The sequence below is a fragment of the Amblyomma maculatum genome, chromosome 10, assembly GCF_055883805.1.
Source record: "Amblyomma maculatum isolate TAMU_Amacu chromosome 10, ASM5588380v1, whole genome shotgun sequence".
Classification (NCBI taxonomy): Eukaryota; Metazoa; Arthropoda; class Arachnida; order Ixodida; family Ixodidae; genus Amblyomma; species Amblyomma maculatum.
In genome coordinates, this window is record NC_139353.1 from 66,241,898 (window position 1) to 66,260,463 (window position 18,566).

At 44.7% G+C, this 18,566-nt stretch overlaps 1 pseudogene; it reads left to right on the plus strand.

Annotated features, from left to right (window-relative positions):
• The first annotated feature begins 1,638 nt into the window (after window positions 1-1,638).
• Window positions 1,639-18,101, plus strand: LOC146176721 (uncharacterized; annotated as a pseudogene).
• The last annotated feature ends 465 nt before the right edge of the window (window positions 18,102-18,566 follow it).

The following is an 18,566-nucleotide window of genomic DNA, read 5'->3' on the forward strand; positions in this document are numbered from 1 at the left end:
CTCTGACTGAATCAAGATTCCACTAATGGTGTTTCATTCCCCACCGTGGTTGCTTTCGGTTCAGACAATTAGATTGCTCAGCACGAAGATGCTTGTCCAGGTAGATAACAAAGGATCATGTTTACTGTGCGACATCAGAGAGAATGTAAAGAACACCAAAATGTAGAAATTTCTTAAGCATCAAGGGGCACTTAATCATGAATCGCGTTTCGAGTTTAGGTCCGTTAAACTCAACCTAAGTCTCGTGCTTTACAACGAGAATACAAGCAGTTTTGATATATGCATCCATTCCGCTCGATATGATTAATTGAATATTCGTTTGTATAAAGTAAAATATTAGTGTTTTTTAAGCACTGACGGTAAAGGAGGACGTTGGACCTTTGTCTATAAACGTATTGCCTGATCATTCGGTGGCTCCCCTAAACTGGAAAGATTATTGTGAGCGAGCCCCAACATTGCGAACTGGCGCTCGGTTCTGACGAAAATGTACCGGGTGTTTTTAACTGTTTACAGATAATTATTCTAAACCCTGCGAGACATACGTTCACACTATATGTGCTGGTTTCCTTCTGTGTAGATATCATACACTTGGTAGAGCTCAGTGCAAACGCAATTACCGAAATATGACTAAACAACCTTTGTACGTTCGACAATAAGGGCCAAATTTGGGGACTATAGAACTGATGTGCTTTGATGACAAACGCTAAGCGCCGTTTTATATATCCTGCATCGGTTATGCAGTTTGAAATAGTTAACATCAAATATTTGCACTTTTATCCAGCAAAGGTGGCTTCCGACAGTGCAAAATGTTAAAATGCCTTTGCTTGCATATATGATGGAAAACCTAAAGAAGATGTTTGTGTATTTTAAGTTGTAGAAACAGTTAACGTGTTTTTCGCGGCATTACGTCACCTATCGACGCGATTTTAAAAAGCCGCATTAGCAAAAGCTATTTTACGAGCATAAAATGCGTATTTTGGACATTAACTATTTCGGAGATCATTTCCAAACAATAAATTTAAAAACAGGGCTCCACTACAACGTTCAAAGCTTTAAAGGTCTTAATATAATGGCCCTTGAAGTCAAAAGTAGAAAAGTTGACTCAATTCATATTATTTAATCATCTATGCAGGGAGGTATAAAACGTCATATCCGTCTACCTCTAAAATGTAACTACACCTACACATTGCACCGGTATACATCTCGCGCGGTTTAATGTAACGATATGTAACCAGTTTATAATACATTGGTTATATACATAGCTTTTATAACTGCATTTGCAAACAAGTTAATACCACAGTCACTCTCCAAACCATCCCTACCCCTACCCTTAAAAAGTATAAGGTTTCTTAGAACTTGGTGGCTAAAGGAAACCCCTCTTCATACATAAATATTTCGGAACGCATCATTAAAGCCGATATTTGGGGTATTGTTATGAATTCAGTCAGTGCATTGATGGAATGGTTTAGTCATGTACAAGCTGCCTTTAATGAAAAGAAACAGGGTACATATTTGCCGGAATAAAATACCAAGTTTCAGAAGGTTGAGTAATCCTCAAAGTACAGTGCCATGTACCAGACACGTCTACATTTTTGCTACGGGAACCGTTTTATGATTCTTGCATAAATATTTCAGTTCATGAACACCTCTCTTCGAATATGGACGTGTAACACTACAGAATTTACAAATTGTTCTGCAAAAATGACCTCACGTGGAATATAACTGACGCATACATATACTTCAATCGATCATACAGTATGGACCTATTTACTAAACACACAGAGGTCTTGATGGGAAAGTTCGATGAAGCTGACAAGTCAACGATGTATGTTGGAGCAGGTGAGCGAACAAAAAAACTTATTTTTATTATACGCTGCTGTTTTACACGATTTTCTAAACGATCGAGCAGAAAATAACCCGCATCTTTGTGCATCTGCTTTGCTAGTATGCTGTACACGCGTTATATAGTCCTTGCCCCAAAAACGTACGGTGGTAAAATCGCTATTCCGCGTACAAGAGTTGTATGCATTGTGCGCGGAAAGGCACTGCCTTATAAATCTCATCGCTTGAAATATATATAATGAAAGTTCGGGCGGCAATGGCAGAGTCATTCAACAATTTTCGTGTCACACTTTTGAGATATAACCCTGGCGCATCACTGTGCGTAGCCGCTGAAAGCCGACGCTAGGCGCAGCGTACATGTGGGGAGCATCGGCGAGTCTGTAGTGAAGGGTACTACCATTCTATTGTGTCGAGTCAGCACGTATTTTGAATGCGTATGCCTTAAATGGCTTGTAGGGCAAAATATCCGCCGAATTTCAATGCAGCAGAAGATGGCTGAAAGTTGTACTAAAAGTATTTGCATGCACCCCTAGAATGTGCCCTCTGGGCCCTCAAAGTTTTATTCGAAGACATTCCCGGTACAACTTACTCCTAGTATGGCACACTCAGCGCTGTACTCCAAATTTCGGTGGGCTATCCCCAAAATGTCACCCCCTGCAGGCTAAAAAATTTTCCGTGCTCTGAAAATTAAAGCCATTGATGTCTGATCTGATTAGATTATGGCCAGTTAAGGGAAGACCTCAACTGTGGGTTTGGCAGCCTCTCTAAATTCGGCCACTAGGCATAAAACATTTTCCTCACGTCCGAATTGACAAATATTTATATGCAACATATTTTTGATTATACCAAACTTATTAATGACTCTCAAACTTCGGTGGTCCCCCCTAAAATTGAGCTTCCTAGATTTCCGAATCCCGCTTGTCGGAATTCAAGAAAAATTAGTGTCCCAATTAAATCATAAGAAGTACACAAACACCCAAAATAAAGTTAGAAAAGACATAAAAGAGAAAAAGGAGGCAATGCTTTCGCAATTAAGTTCTTTAGCGAAGCTAAGCAGAGTGCTGTCAGTGCTTTACCCCTATATTATGCCAAACACTCTTATCCAACCTCTCCAAACTCTCCTTCGCAAATTTGAATGACAAGTACTCACCTGTGAAAAGCAACGTACATAAATGTGGGACTGTGCCAGGTTTCCGACCGAAGCTGCATCCAGGACATACACGCCGGAACTTAAAAATGCTGTGCAAAATATAGACAAGGACATTCAGCTATGGGTCGTCCAGCAGGCCCGGGGCACGCTCGAAAAGCACAAACTTCACAACCCACCGTAAACGGGCCATATGAGGTAGTGCAAGTAGGGCATAACCCCGGGTCGACGATTGGCCAGCTACAAGACACTTTAACCCGTCGTGTGCCGGCTTCTTAATAAAGTTATGCATACATACAAAGCAGTTTTGTAAACGTTTTCAGCAATCATTGTGCAGAACGAGCCCCTTTTCAAAAAACGGTCCTGATGGTCGGCTGGAACACATGTAAAAAAAATTAGAAGAGATGTGCACTCACGTGGCGAAGTAGCTGGAAAATTTCAGAAAACTACAAGTTTTTGGAAGAAGATAGATTTTCCACGCCACAAATAGACTTGAGGCGCTACCTAATTGATGTAAAGAAATATTTATATCGACGCAACCATTTTTCGGCCAGGAAGTACCAAATTCAGAAGAGTAGAGCGGAATCCCTTGAGCACAACCCACATAGAATCGCGGATTAGCACATCATATTATGAATGACTAAGGTGATTAGTGTTTACACAAATGCAAAGAGGTGCTACGACAGAAAACATATATAGTACGGATAAAGATATATAAGACATTGTTCGGTAAACATGTAATTTTTTCGGCCAAAATGTACCAAATTCATAACTACAACTCCAAGCCTCAACACGTTTGGTTTCCTAACTGTGCATTGGTCTGGAGCACTAAAACAACTGAAATTATAGGAACTTTGACTTACCGAAACAAAAATTGTAAAACCGTTCAAAAACTATGGCTAGCCGCAATTTCTCCTGACAGCTCCACTTTTTTCAAAATGTTTATAATAAAAGCAAACCAAGTCTATTACTACAAGCTCTTACCGCGCATTAAGGCAACAAGCGATACGAGGATTCAGATAGAAATGAGTGTTCGCAGCATTTTATTCTCACAAGAATCAGAATGGCACTGCCCACCAAAACCTATGGTCGACATTATACAGACTATCAGATGCCTTAGTTGCTGAATCCTATTTATTGGTTTGATAAGTTTGATTAAACGTGCCCAAAAATTTTTTTCAAGCCATTTTATTTGTGCGCGACATAACATTCGTACAGTTGATAAATTGTTTGCTCTGATTCGCTATACTTAATTCAGAATTCAGTTCTTGTTACTGACGAAACATACTGTTTGTTAAAAAGAAATTAACTGCAAAAGTTGCCTCTTTTTTATAAAGCGTCCTTCCTCTATGTTCCTCCTTACACCTTAGGTGGCATGGTGTCCTCCATTGAGACGCTAATTTTCGCTACTGCAAATTTTTCCTGTGGAGTATTTTACATCAGGAGGCCTGGTGGTATGTATCAAAGTCAGTTTTGCAGGCGTCAAATTTGTGAACAGCAGGATTTTGCATTCGAAGTTCAAATTTCTCCCTGAATACCTCGAAAATGCTACTGCGCTGCCAAAAACTGTGAACCTTATCTTTCTTTCACCTATTTATGTGGCTTTTAAACTTTTGTAATGGCCGTCTAAAATGCATATCGGTACGAATTCGCATCTTTTATTACTCATTTAGTACTGTGATATGGACTTCGCTATTGTTAGAGACGTAATGTATGGTGGCGCCCAACTGACAGGACGATGTTTATGACGTAAATGAAGAGTTTTAAACGCAGCAGTTGCTACAGTGTAGCTTATGGAAACAGATTTTGTGAAGATAATGAGCCAATCGCTTAACACATGATCACTTTAACCACATTTTGAAAGATAGGGCCGCTGGCGCGATGGCCTAAGTTTAGCTTCACTTTATTGTTGTCCTAACTACAGTAATTATTAAATAAATTGCATTAAATGAATTCCAGGTTATGGATGGCGGTTAGCACGTCGGTAAATGACTGGTCTACAGATTTTCTTTGCTCACAACACTACAATGTATGGCAAAGTTATCTGCTGCATACCGATAAACTTTTGTGAGCCGCATATTGTGGAAGCTCTCTATATGTGCACGAGGAATAAATAAGGACTGCATTTTGTAAGGGAAACATGAAAGCTTAACTGCTCGTCTCGACATGCTAGGACACGTTCTTACTAGGTTATAGATACTCTTGAGTAATAGTGGAACAACTATCTTTGATTATCATTACAGCCAAGTAAAGCCTTTTGTTGGTATTAATACTGTTAACTGCTTTATTAGGTGTCTGTAATTTATTTATTTAATAATGAATACTGTTAGCTCTTTTATTGGCAGGTACAGGGTGTGGGCTAAATAACATGTTAATCACCGCGCAAACACATTGAACAAAGGCAAAAAGTGTAAAATACAAGCTAACATAGTGCTCGCAAGAACAGTTTGCTTCAATAAAATCTATTTTCATCGCATATTATATGATGGAATGCAACAATCACGCAAGAATTCAAAACAATTTTGAACTTTCGTGCACTCACTGGACCAAATTAGAGCGGGCGCGATTACCCCGCAATACATAGTGGCGCAAAACATTCCGTAAATAATAGTTTACATTCCTATAAACTATTTTCTGCACTACTGGACTGCATATATTTTTGATGAGATAGAAGAGTATCGTCATTATGAAGTGTTTCTATGGTAATAAAATTACGTTGCAGCAGATGGTATTGCAATATGGAACCAATAATGGCAGATGTAATGACGAGAGTTAGCGTGGAGGGTAGGTCAGATAAATAACTCTAATTAATGACATTCTAGTGGAAATACAGAAGTAGAAATGGCCATGAGCAGGATATGTAGTGTATAGAGGGGACAACCGGATTATGGTAAAAAATTGGATTCCAAGGGAAGGGTGCCGTAGAAGGGGCGGAGTAAAGTTTGGTGGGCGGATGAGGTTAGAAGTTTGCAGTGGACAAGTTGTAGCAACCTGCACAGGACCGGGTTATTTGATGAAATATAGGACAGGCCTTAGCCCTGGAGTGGGTATAGTTCGGCTGATGGGGATTATTAGATGCTGTTGCAGAAACCGTCAGCATCAACAGGACTGTACCCACTCCAGGGCGAATGCCTCTCCCATAGTCCTCGCATTAACCTGGTCCTGTGCTAGTCGATCCACTTGACCCTTGAGAACTTAGTCTCATCCACCCACCTATCTGCCGCCCCCTGCTATGCTTAGCTTCCCTTGAAATGCAATTTGTTTCCCTAAGCGACCATCACTTCTCCTCTCTTTGCACTCATGTTCTCTTTATTTTATTTCTCTTACTCATTCTGCCAGCTTCCTAAGTCTTAACATTGCACCTACTATGCTTCATTCTATAGCCCTGTGCGTTGTCCTCACCTTAAGTAGGCCCCTTTTCTTTAGCCTCCACGTTTCAGCCACATAAACAAGTAGCAGTAAGATGCAACTGTAGTATAAAATTTTCTTGATCGATACCGTTAGGCTGCTAGTCATAATAGGCGAGTACTCGCCAAATGCGCCACGTCCGAATCTTATTCTCTAGTTATTTATCTTTCGCTGTCAGGATCTGCGGTTACTACCTGTCCTGTAGCTATACTGTAAATTATATTTACGCATGCTGAACATGTAGTCACAATGGCAAACGTTGCTAAAAGTATTTTTATTAAAATTTGACCTTTTGAAGAAGCTGGAAGGCAATTGAATTGCATAAAAAGATATCGAGTATTTGCTTTTCAGCTCTAGTATGTAATAATGACCCTCGCCGGGAGGACTCTGTTATGTATTATATTATTTTGGATTCCCTCGAGGCTGTCATGTCTGGGCATCGCGAACTAGGCTGCGTTATCAAAACAACAAAGAGCGTTTATTCCTGCTAGTTGGCAGGCCGGAAGCTGGTTACATTCTGGGGAGGAAGCTTCCGTTCCAGAGTCTTTTATACCAGCGCGGGCTATCAGTCAACCGATAGCCGAACACAGCGCTTGCTCATGCAGCACGCGACAAGCTTCACCTGTGCTTCAGTTCGTGCCCATTCAACAGAGGCATCTTTATGTCGTCGTCACTGGAGGATTTAGAAGCCTTTGTTTTTCTTCGTCGGGGCTTTGGGGAATTCCTTACACATCACAACTCTGTGTCCTTCGTTTTGATCGGCACAAAGTGATTGGCGAGGTGGATTTAAAGTGTGTAGGAATATTGTGGCTAATTTTTGCGACAACCCTTCTACCTCTATAGCAAAAAAGCGTAAACAATTCTCTCGTTACAGAAATATATAGTGATAGTCGTGTGCTGCGTTAAAATGGCGAACCCTATTGAAAAAGCAAAAGTTCTACGGGGCAATAACCTCATAAAATCTCATTAATTCACATAGAGTCTCATACGGTGCACATCATTATCATAAAATATTGTTCATAATGTGTAATAATGTACAAGAAACTATGAGAACTTATGCAATTATATGCGACTTGTACATGATTTCTTATGTGAACTGAGTGAGATTGTGTGAGAAAATGTGAGGTTATTGCCCCCTTACAGTTTTTTCAGTACGGAAGTATTACGATCAGGCTATATTGGTTGAATTACACTAAGAACCGGTAAATATCGTTCGAAGTGTGTAATATTTAGACAAACAAAAATGCCAACACAACCGTATATTGGGGTTTGGAAGTGCGACTACCATATTTCTGCATTCAATTTTTTTCAGCGCAGTCAGCACCCTGAGGCGAATGACAAATTAATAGGAGATAATGGCAGTAATGGGTGATTTTACACTACAGTTCGACAGTAGCTTAGAAAATGCTAAAACCCTTTTTTGTTTTCCAGGAGATTCTTCTTGGTATGAACTGCGTTTTAGAGATAAGGATGAAACCGGCAAGCCTGATAAGCAATGTATCGACTATTTTGAGCATGTCGGAAGAAAAGGCGAAGTAATTTACTTTCAACAATGCAAACAAGTTTTTCCTCCCCAGAAGAAAAATGAAAAATCAGAAAGCGTACATCTGAGCACTACAGAGTAGATGGACTCAGAATTGTAAAACTGTCCTGCGAGCTCGACTTACTTTTCCTGCACAAACCATCTTGACCATAACTCGTTGAATGCGACTACGCGGAAATCACATGTAATAAATGTCGGCAAAACGCTTTCGCCTAATGTCTTTTTGTGGTTGCTTTGAACCTTAGAATAAATATATGTCTTTAAAGTTCCGACGTCAAGAAAACGGGTCAGCGAGAAATGCTCTTGCCCAACGAGTCACAAATCCAGTTTTATAAAAAAGACCGGTTTATTCGGGCTTAACAAAAAAGCACTTCGGAACAATACATCATCTGAAGACGCTGCAGAATAAAGTACAAATTCGAAGCTTGCGGTAGCGCTATACCAAGACAACAAAAGAAAGGGGACTGTACTTTTACACGGCGCGGCAAGGCGACCAACTAGGGTGCGAATAGAGGATATGGCACGGCAAAACGGCACCTCGCGGCGCCAGAAACATATATATATATATATAGTTGTGTGTCAATGTCATATATATATATATATGACATTGCCTTGCTAAGCAACTCGGGGGATGAACTGCAAATAATGATTGATGACCTAGACAGGAAAAGTAGAAGGGTAGGCTTGAAAATCAATATGCAGAAGACTAAGGTAATGTTCAACAGCCTCGGGAAGGAACAGGAGTTTACATTAGGTAGCGAAATACTGGAAGTAGTAGGCGAATATATCTACTTAGGACAGGTAGTAACCGCAGATCCGGATCATGAAAAGGAAATAACAAGAAGAATAAGATTGGGATGGAGCGCGTTTGGCAAGCACTCGCAGATTATGACTAGCAGCTTACCGGTATCGCTCAAAAGGAAAGTATACAACAGTTGCATCTTGCCTGTACTCACCTATGGGGCTGAAACGTGGAGGCTAACCAAGAGAGTTCTACTTAAGTTGAGGACAACCCAGAGGGCTATGGAACGAAAAATGGTAGGGGTAACATTAAGAGATAGAAAGCGTGCAGAGTGGGTCAGAGAAATAACTCAAGTTAACGACATTCTAGTGGAAATTAAGAAGAAGAAATGGACATGGGCAGGACATGTAGTGCGAAGAGAGGATAACCGATGGTCGCTGAGGGTAACAAACTGGATTCCAAGGGAAGGAAAGCGTAGCAGGGGGCGGCAGAAAGTTAGGTGGGCGGATGAGATTAAGAAGCTCGCAGGGGTCAAGTGGATGCAGCTAGCACAGAACCGGGTTAAGTGGAGAGATATGGGAGAGGCCTTCGCCCTGCAGTGGGTATAATCAGGCTGATGATGATGATGATAGTTGTGTGGCAAGAACTCTCGCAAATAGCCTAACCCTTCTCGGGAGGCACCGCTTCCATCTTCATCCTGGTAGGGCTCCACTCCGCCATCCGTATTCCTCAGTATGCATCCCCAGTCGGAAAAAACTACAAACAATTTTCTGATGTTACGACAGAATTTCTGTGCGGTTTTTGACGGAAAACCCGTTGTAACAACTGAACATTCTGTAGTAACATCAAACGTTTCTGTAGTTACAACAGAAAAGTGCTACAGAACTACAGACAACAGAAATATACTACAGAAAAACTACCGAACTACAGAAAAGTACTACAGAACTGCAGAAAACTCTGATGGTTACGACAGAACTACGGGTTATTTTGTCGTATTTTTGACACAGTTCTGTAGTTTCTTCGACTGGGTCGTGCCGTTTGCAGACAGTATGACCGCGTCTAATCGGCGCTGTCTCTTAATACCCCGTTCTTGGCTTGGTGATTATCAAGAGTTGACTCTCAAGCCGTGAACATGTCATGCCCCGCGATACCTTCCTCATCTGCACAGTTGCGCTATCTCCAAGCGCACCAAGACGGAGTGGAAGGAGCGCGGGTAGTTCAAAAGGTCAAGAATGGCGCTGGAACCCCACAGTCCAAATATGCGTATAGCATGTTCACGCAAAGTAGTTTTTTTCTTGTTTTTGTTCACCCCACATATAGAACCGTACCTATGGCGTTTTTCTGTTCACCTGGACACGCAAGGATGCCTATATCTATTGAAAGACACTGCATTTGACGTTGATTTCGGTACTAGTTTTGTGGGGTCAAGTAGAGCACACAACACAAATTACGTTTAGTGGTTTCCGTATCAAGCTATCCACTAGTTATCCAGGTCTGCTTTTAAATGTAGTTGGAAACATTCGAAGGTCTCTTAGATATCTCTTAAGATAAAAACACGAAAGCCAACCTTCCTGTCTTATGATTTGCCTTGCATCAGTCGCCTCTAATCGTTTGTCTCGTTCCCTCGTTTCCAGTAATTTGTGGACATTCAAGTTCTTGCTTCATATATTGACTGTTTTGTAGTCATGCTTAACAAAAATTAGCTTGCCAAGTCACTGTATTCATTACCACTCATAGCTCAGACGATTTACTCATTTCCACTGAGGTACGACCATCGACCACATGTTATGGTCGTACCTGAAAAATGTCGCTTTCTACTGACAAATGTTGTTTTCTACTTGACGGATGTTGCGAACTTTTTGTTCAAAACATACGATTAGGCCTTCACCGCTTGGACTGCTTTCAAGACCGCCTTTATTGATATCTTCGGTCGTCCGGTCGTCTGCGCTTAGCAGCATTGTCGCTCTCCTTCCCAACAGGCTGGTGAAAGCATCACCAGCTACATTGACGAGGTCCGCGACCTATACAAGCGTGTCAGTCAAAGGCCGAGTGCATCGAGCATGGGCTTAAGGGCTTTCAGGAATACACCTTTTACTTGCTTGCAGTCAAAAGCCCCACCACTGTCAGCGACATCATCCACCTATGCAAGGGCTATGTCGAACTACGCGGACGGCTAGCCTTCACTCGGTTGCCCTCAACACAGGCCGCGGCTCTTAATAACATCGATCTAACGAGAGACTTCAACAGCCCTCTCAAGCTCCATATTCAGCAGTTTGTCCATGAGGATGTCGCCCGGCAGCTATTGCGGCTTCCCTCTGTTGCGAACCCGCCAATAGATCTGGCATCAACTCTTCAACATCTGATCCAGAAGCAACTGTCTGAGGCCATGCCGTCAGTTTGTACCCGCCTCCCGTTGCTGAGACTCCCATTGCAGTGCTTCCCGTTTCAGCGTCTCCTCTCGCTGCGCATCCTGTTGCAGCGCTGCTTACGTACACGGAAATAGCCAGATAGCCGCTACCAGTGTTTCCTCTTTTCCGATCTCCTCCTCAAGTTATTACCGCTCCTGCTGACCGACAACGCCCCAACTTTTCCAACTTTGGCAAACTCCAGAGAGCTTGCCAATTTGCTAAACCGGTGGAATCGCTGGACACGTGATGCGTCACTGCCGCCGCCGCTGCCGCGTCATGAACTCTTCTGACGAAGCCAACCACCGAGCACACGCTTGCGACCCTCTTCGGCATTTTACCAGAACTCCGACTTCCTTTCCCCTTCGACTCTGAATACCATGCATCTCTTTGTCGCCTCTCTCCAACGACGCGTCGCAGCTGTCTCCCATGCACCGTCGTTCAACCTCACCGCAGGAAAACTCGTGATCGCAGTTCCGTAGGCAAGAACTGCATTTTCGCCAGAAGGTTTAAGCCCTCGTTTTTCGCAGCGGAATTTGATAGATGTTTACGCGGAGGGCATCGATGTTCTTGCCCTTGTTGACGACGATGCTGCTCTAGCCATGCTAAGCAAAATATTGCACCGCCAATCGCACGAAGCAACGACGCCGCTATATGAGTTTTCGCTTCGTGCCACCAATTCCTAGCTCATCTACCTTGAGTCCGTCTGTACAAGGAGAGTTTGTATTTAGGGCGCTCTCTAAATAATTCAATTCATCTTTTTATCATCCTCTCACACCATCAACTTGGGCTGGGACATTATATCCTAACATCAGGCCGTTATCGACTGCATTCGTGCTGAGGTAGCGCTGTTTCCCCTCTTTGATGCCACGACGACAGACACCTCTACTACGTGCGCCAAACTCACTGTGGCGGACGATGTTTCAATCCCGCCTTGTTCTGCTGCTCTTCTGTTTGTTTTATCCGACTCTCCGACTGATCTGCCACCTTCAAGCTTTTCGACAGCTTTATGCATCACCACTGGCTACGACTGTCGTTTGCAGCACTTACTACTGAAGCTGGCATCAGAGCTCTGGCTGTCATCAACCCATTTGATACCCCGTTCTCTTTTCTTCATGGCGAGTGTCAGGGGCAGGTCCAGCACTTGCTGGAATGTGACACCTGCGATGATATACCGGTTGCTGCGCATACTGTTACTTCTGTTGAGTCATCTCCAGTAGACGTCTTCGCCAGCTCTATTACCAGTAAGCTTACGCCAATTCAATGAACCCAGCTTCTTCCCTGCTCGACCAGTTCTGTTCCTCACGTGATTTCTCACTTTATGCCACACATAGGATGTTACATATCGGATCGACATCGGTACCCATTTTCCCCTGCGCCAACGACATTACCGCGTTTCCACGACCGAACGCCAGGTTATCGATGAACAAGTAGCCGATATGCTTAAGCGAGGCGTCCTTCAACCTTTACATAGTCCATAAACCTCCCCTTTCATTCTTGTCACCAAAATGGATGGCTCCACCCGCTTTTGTGTTGACTATTGGCACTTGAGCAAAATCAGCTGGAAGGACGTCTATCTCTTTCCTCGAATTGACGACGTCCTGGATGTTTTGCAAGACGCCGAATTTTTTTCATCTTTAGACTTCCGTTACGGGTACTCGCAAGCCCCGTCTGGCCGAAGCAGACCATGCGAAGACAGCTTTCGTGACGCTAGGCGGACTGTGCAAGTTAACGTCATGCCGTTCGGACTGCATAATGCACCCGCCATGTTCGAGCGAATGATGGCCACCATATTGCGCAGCCTCGACTGGAAGATCTGCTTATGCTATTTGGACGCCATTATTGATTTCTCGCCTGATGTCCCGACGTATTTCGCTCGATTGAAACAAGGTATGGAATGGATTACTGCAGCTGGCCTCCAATTAAATTTCAAGAAATATCACTTTGCCACATGTTAAATGACAAATTTGGGCCATGTCTTTTCTAAAGACGGTGTGCTCTCCGACCTAACTAAACTTCGTGCTGTAACTGCATTCCCAAAGCCATTCACGAGGAAGGAACTCCGAACTTTTATCGACCTCTGCTCTTACTTCCAAACCTTCATCCGCAATTTTGCTTCCGTGATCGAGCCATTGGCAACCCTCCTTCGTGGAAGAAATGACCTTTCCAGCTGTTGGTCTACATGTGACGGAATGTTTAGTACACTGCGCTGACTTTACCTCGCCGCCAATATTGCGGCATGCTGACCTCGATGCTCGTACTGAGATCGATACAGAAGCAAGCGGCACGTGTATCCGTGCTATTCTAGCGCAACGTAAACCGTGGTGTGCTGACTATGTTGTCGCAATTACAAGCCTTACCTTGATGAAGCCGGAGCTAAACTACTCAGTACTGAGACGTAGTGCCTAGCCATTGTTTTGGCGACTGATAGTTTCCGCCGTTTTGTGTACGGCCGACCCTTCAAAGTCGTTACGGACCACCATTTCCTATGTTAGCTGCCCCCATTAAATATCCAACTGGCCACCTTGCTCTCTCGCAATTCGGCTTCAAGAGAATATACCTATTGCGTATCAATCTGCAAGGAAGCGTACCGACGCTGAAACACTATCTAGTTCCCCTCTCCCCCTCTGGGATGCAGTCGAGCATCCCAGAGATCCCTGGATCGCGTCCCTTCTCGCTTTTCTTTAAGACGCTTTGCCCATTTCGACGCCTCGTGGAATTCGTCGCCAAGGTGCTCATTTCACAATTCGCGATGACCCCTCATAAAGCCGAAATTATCTTTCTTCCGGCCTCAAATGGCTGCATGTCATTCCTGGACACTTGCGTTCAGACATCTGCGCTTCATCGTACACTGACCCGCATGCCAGTCGCGCTCAAGTATTCAAGACTTACACTCGGCTTCGCTTGAGTTACTATTGGCGCGAAATGTAAAACTATGCAAGCTCGTCTGTCATACTTTGTCAATGCTGCAAGGTCGGCCATCGCCATTGCACCGGCATCATGTAGCCACTCATTTGCCTATGAAGACCTTTCAACCTAGTAGGCATTGGCCTCTGCGGCCCGCTTCCCTACACTAGAGTCGGAAACAGCTGGGTCATTGTAGATGATCTCTCCCGCTACGCCGAAACCGACGCTATATTTTCTGCTATGGCACGCGATGTTGCAGTTTTCATCTAACACTTCATCATTTGTCACGAAGTGCCACGGGAGCTGCTGAGCGACCGTGGTCGTGAATTTTTGCTGCAGTTGTTTCAATCCTCCTGCAGCAATGTAAAATCACTCATAGCACTATCACGGCCTACCACCCTCAGACTAATGGTCTGACTGATAGATTCAGCGGACTCTAGGCGACATGTCAACCTACATGGCTGCGCACCTTTCAAACTGGGACACATTGCTACCCTTCGTCACGAATGTGTAAAACACCGCTGCATGAAAAACTACCGGATTCTGGACATGTTTTTCTATTATATGGACGTGAGCCGTCTTCATCACTCGACACCATACTTCCTTACTGGCAGGATTCTTCTGAAGCCAGCGGCGTGTCTAAAGCCTGTAGATATGCGGATGAGTGTTGGAAGCTAGCCCGTTCGTGCACTTCCTCCCACCAGGGCTAAAGAAATCGTTTTGATGCCGCTAAAGCCGCCGACTGCTTTCCTATGCAAGCCCGTGTTTGGCTACGTGTGCATTCTACATGACCTGGCCTCTCCTTCAAGCTACGGCTGAAATACCAAGGACCCTACCGCGTCCTTAAGCGCACCTCACCGGTCAACTACATTGTTGAGGCTGTCATGCTTTTTCCAGACCTTTGTCGACGACGGGCGTGACACCGTCCATGTATCTAGGTTAAAACCCTACTACGACCCAGACGTATTGCGGTCAACTTAAGTGCAGGATCGTTCCCTCTTATCCCAAGGAGTGATTGTAATAGAGAATACCTGGCGCCAGAGTGCCGGCACGAGAGTGGAGCACCAGCTGTTCGAGCCAGGACTTGCAAGCGCCTGCCATGACTTAGCCATAACAAGCAATCTAGCCCTACAATAAAGCTCGTTATACTTGTTATACTTCTGCAATAAACAAATTATATATTTCCGTGCCGAACATATAGTTTCATTGCACAGGTGGGATAAGCGTCGGTATTGGACATCGAAGCAGCCATGCACACAATTCATTCTGTCTGCGCCTGCAGTATATTCCATCACGTATAGAAACAAGCATAAAAGGTATTCGACTGTATGGCTAAGTATACAGTTGGAACGTTCGATGTGTGTTGTGCTTCAGCCCGGCATCGCTACTGACCCGACCTTTGCTGACCTCGATCTACGGGCACTGATGCGAGCCATCATCCGCGAGGAGCTCGAAGCCATCAAGCCTGTCTGTCGACACTGGTGCGATCATTCTTCCATAACTTCGAATGACGCCGGTCTCTGCAGAATCATTAAAGAAGGGCTGGCAGCAATCACCCAACCTATGGCATCCGACCCTCCTGCACCGCGCCCAGCACCGACGTACGAGCACGTCGCAGCATCCCCCCTCCTTTTGTTCCGCCGCCCCGACTGGCACCGCCCTGCCATCACATCAATGCAATGGCGAAGGCTCAACCTGCACACCCTGTTACGCACATTATCCCCGCTCCCCATTCCGCCACTCAGTTTCTCCTTTCCGTCCCGCGACAACTCTCCCTGTCCGCCATTCGAAAAGCTAAAGTTGCCGGAGGTCAAACTGCACTCTACGAAATTACTAAAAGTCCTCCTGATAACCCGTACAATATGATTTCGGTTTTCGCTAAAGGATTATTGGTCGAAGCTTTGATTGAAGTAGGCGCTGCAATTTCTTGTCTTCACTCTGATTTGTGCCACCGCTTACAAAAGGTGACGACACCATATGATGGACCTGAACTACGTTCCTCTGCGCCCTTCAGCAAAATGCACTGTGCAAGTTGTTATTGACGGCATCTGCCACCATGTGCAGTTTTCAGTGCTCTCACCTTGTGCGGATCTAATGATTTTTGATTGGAATTTCGTCTCAACTGCTTCCGAGGTAATTTCCTGCGGCGATCGTGTCATCCATATGACGGACAGTGATTTTGCATCTGACTTTTCTAAACTACATTATCCCCTCATTGCCGCAGCTGATACTGTTTTGCCTGCTCAGTGCGAAAAACTACCTAGAGTTGTTTCTGACCCCATTACTGACAAAGACGTATTCATCGCACCATCTCATCGTCACTAACTTGCACGTGGTATCGCCTTCCCATCAAGTATTGTCCGGTTCCGCAACGACACTTCACGTGAATCCCTCGTGCTCCCAAAATGAACTTCTCTGCCTTGCAGGGTGGATGTTCAGCCTTTGTCCCTGATTGTGCTCTCCGCCCCTCAACCTCAGCAGGGAGTTTGTACAGACGTCTCTCTTCTTGTTATCTCATAGACTATAATTCCGAACCTCACGCCTAATTAACACCAAGAACTGTTGACATTGCTTAAACATCCGCAAGCCACTTCTGATGCCACTTCCCCACCACTGGGACAGACTCGTGTTCCACACCGCCGCATCTTTACTGAAGGTAACTCTATCGTTCGCCGAAGACCTTATCGGGTTTCTCTCTCAGAAAGAAAAGTGACTGAACAAAGTTTAAATGACGTGCTCTGTCGCACTATTATTCGTCCCTCAACAAGCCCATGGTCCTCTACAGTAGTATTAGCTAAAAAATGTACGCGTAGGTACGCTTTCTTGTTGACTACCGTGCACTCAACAAATTTTCCCGCAAAGATGTATTGCCGATGCCGCGAATTGATGACGCCGTTGACTCTCTCCAAGGCTCCGAATATTTCTCGACCTAGGACCTCCGTTCTGCTCATTGGCAAAAACCTATGCACGAAGATGACAAAGAATAAAGCGTTTTCGCAACTCCCGATGGACTTTACGAATTTATTATTAGGCCCTTCAGCCTTTGCCACGCACCCGCGACATTTAAAAGAATGCTCGATACATACATCGTCGAATAAAATGGAGGACCTATTTATGTTACTTGGACGATATTGTTATCTTTTCGTCAGCTTTTAACGACCTTCTTACACGCCTGAATGAAGTTCTGACATGTCTCTCTTCAGCAGGTCTTCAACTCACCACCAAGAAGTGCAACTTTGCGCGGAATGAAATTAAAATATTGGGACATCTAGTTAGTCATGACGGCATTCGTCCAGACCTTGAAAAAAATAACTGCGGTCCTGAATTTTGCTCAGCCTCAAGACTGCAGATTTGCGCAGTTTCTTCGGCCTGGCATCCTATTCCCACCTTTTTATTAGACATTTTGCAACTATTGCTGCTCCCCTTCATAAACTACTTAAAGCGCGCAGCGCTTTCGTGTGCACTGCACAGTGCGAAACTGCATTCAAGAACCTCAAGCACGCCCTGACATCGGATCCTGTTCTTGCTCGCTTTAGCGACACCGCTCTAACCACAGTGCACACTGATGCCAGTGGTCGCGGTCTCGGCGCTGTAATTCTACAGCGCGACGCAACTTTCCGTGAGAAAGTGATTGCCTTCGCCAGCCGAACCATGAATCCAGCACGGCAAATTATAACATTACCGATCACGAATATCTTGCCGTCATCTGGGCGGTTTAGAGATTTTGTCCTAATCTGTATGGTCACCACTTCACAGTTGTTACCGATCACCATGCTCTTTGCTGGTTGTCTTTGCTGAAATATTTGACAGGCCGATTTGGTCGTTGGATTCTACGCCTACAAGAGTACCAATTCGACGTCGTTTATAAATCGGGTCGCCACCACCAAGATGCCGACGCACTATCGCTGCCTACTTTCGCCATCGACTGTTTTCTCTTCAGATAAGAGCTGATTCTCTCTGCCTCCGACGCATATCACAGCCGTTTCATTTGAGACCTCTGACAACAAACACCCTCTCCGCTCGCAGCAACTAGCCGACGCCTACTTCCGTCCCATCATGGACCGCCTTAATGGCGCTTTGAACCCACCCAATGCTACGTTCCGCTGACAGTTACGCAACTACAAGCTCGAAGATGGCATCCTGCTCCGCTAAGTGTATTGTCCTGAGGGAGCCGGCTGGATCCTAGTCCTTCCCCGTGTGCTTCGCCCAAGTATCCTAGCGGTTCTACACGATGACGCTACTGCAGGTCACCTAGGTTTTCACAAAACCTACGACCGCTTGAAGAGATGGTTTTTCTGGCCTGGCCTGTCCTCCAGTGTAGCTAAATACGTCGCTTCCTGTCTCCTGCGCAAACGCCGCAAACGGACAACTTCTCCACCTGCTGGCCTCCTACAACCCCTTCCCTGTCCCGCCACACCATTCGAAGTAGTCGGCATCGACTTATATGGTGCCCTGCCTCTGTCTGATTGGGGCAACCATTGGATCATCACGGCTGTGGATCACCTTACGCGCTACGCGGAGACTGCACCTGTGCCCACTCTCTCAGCTCAGAAGGTTGCAAATTTCCTTTTG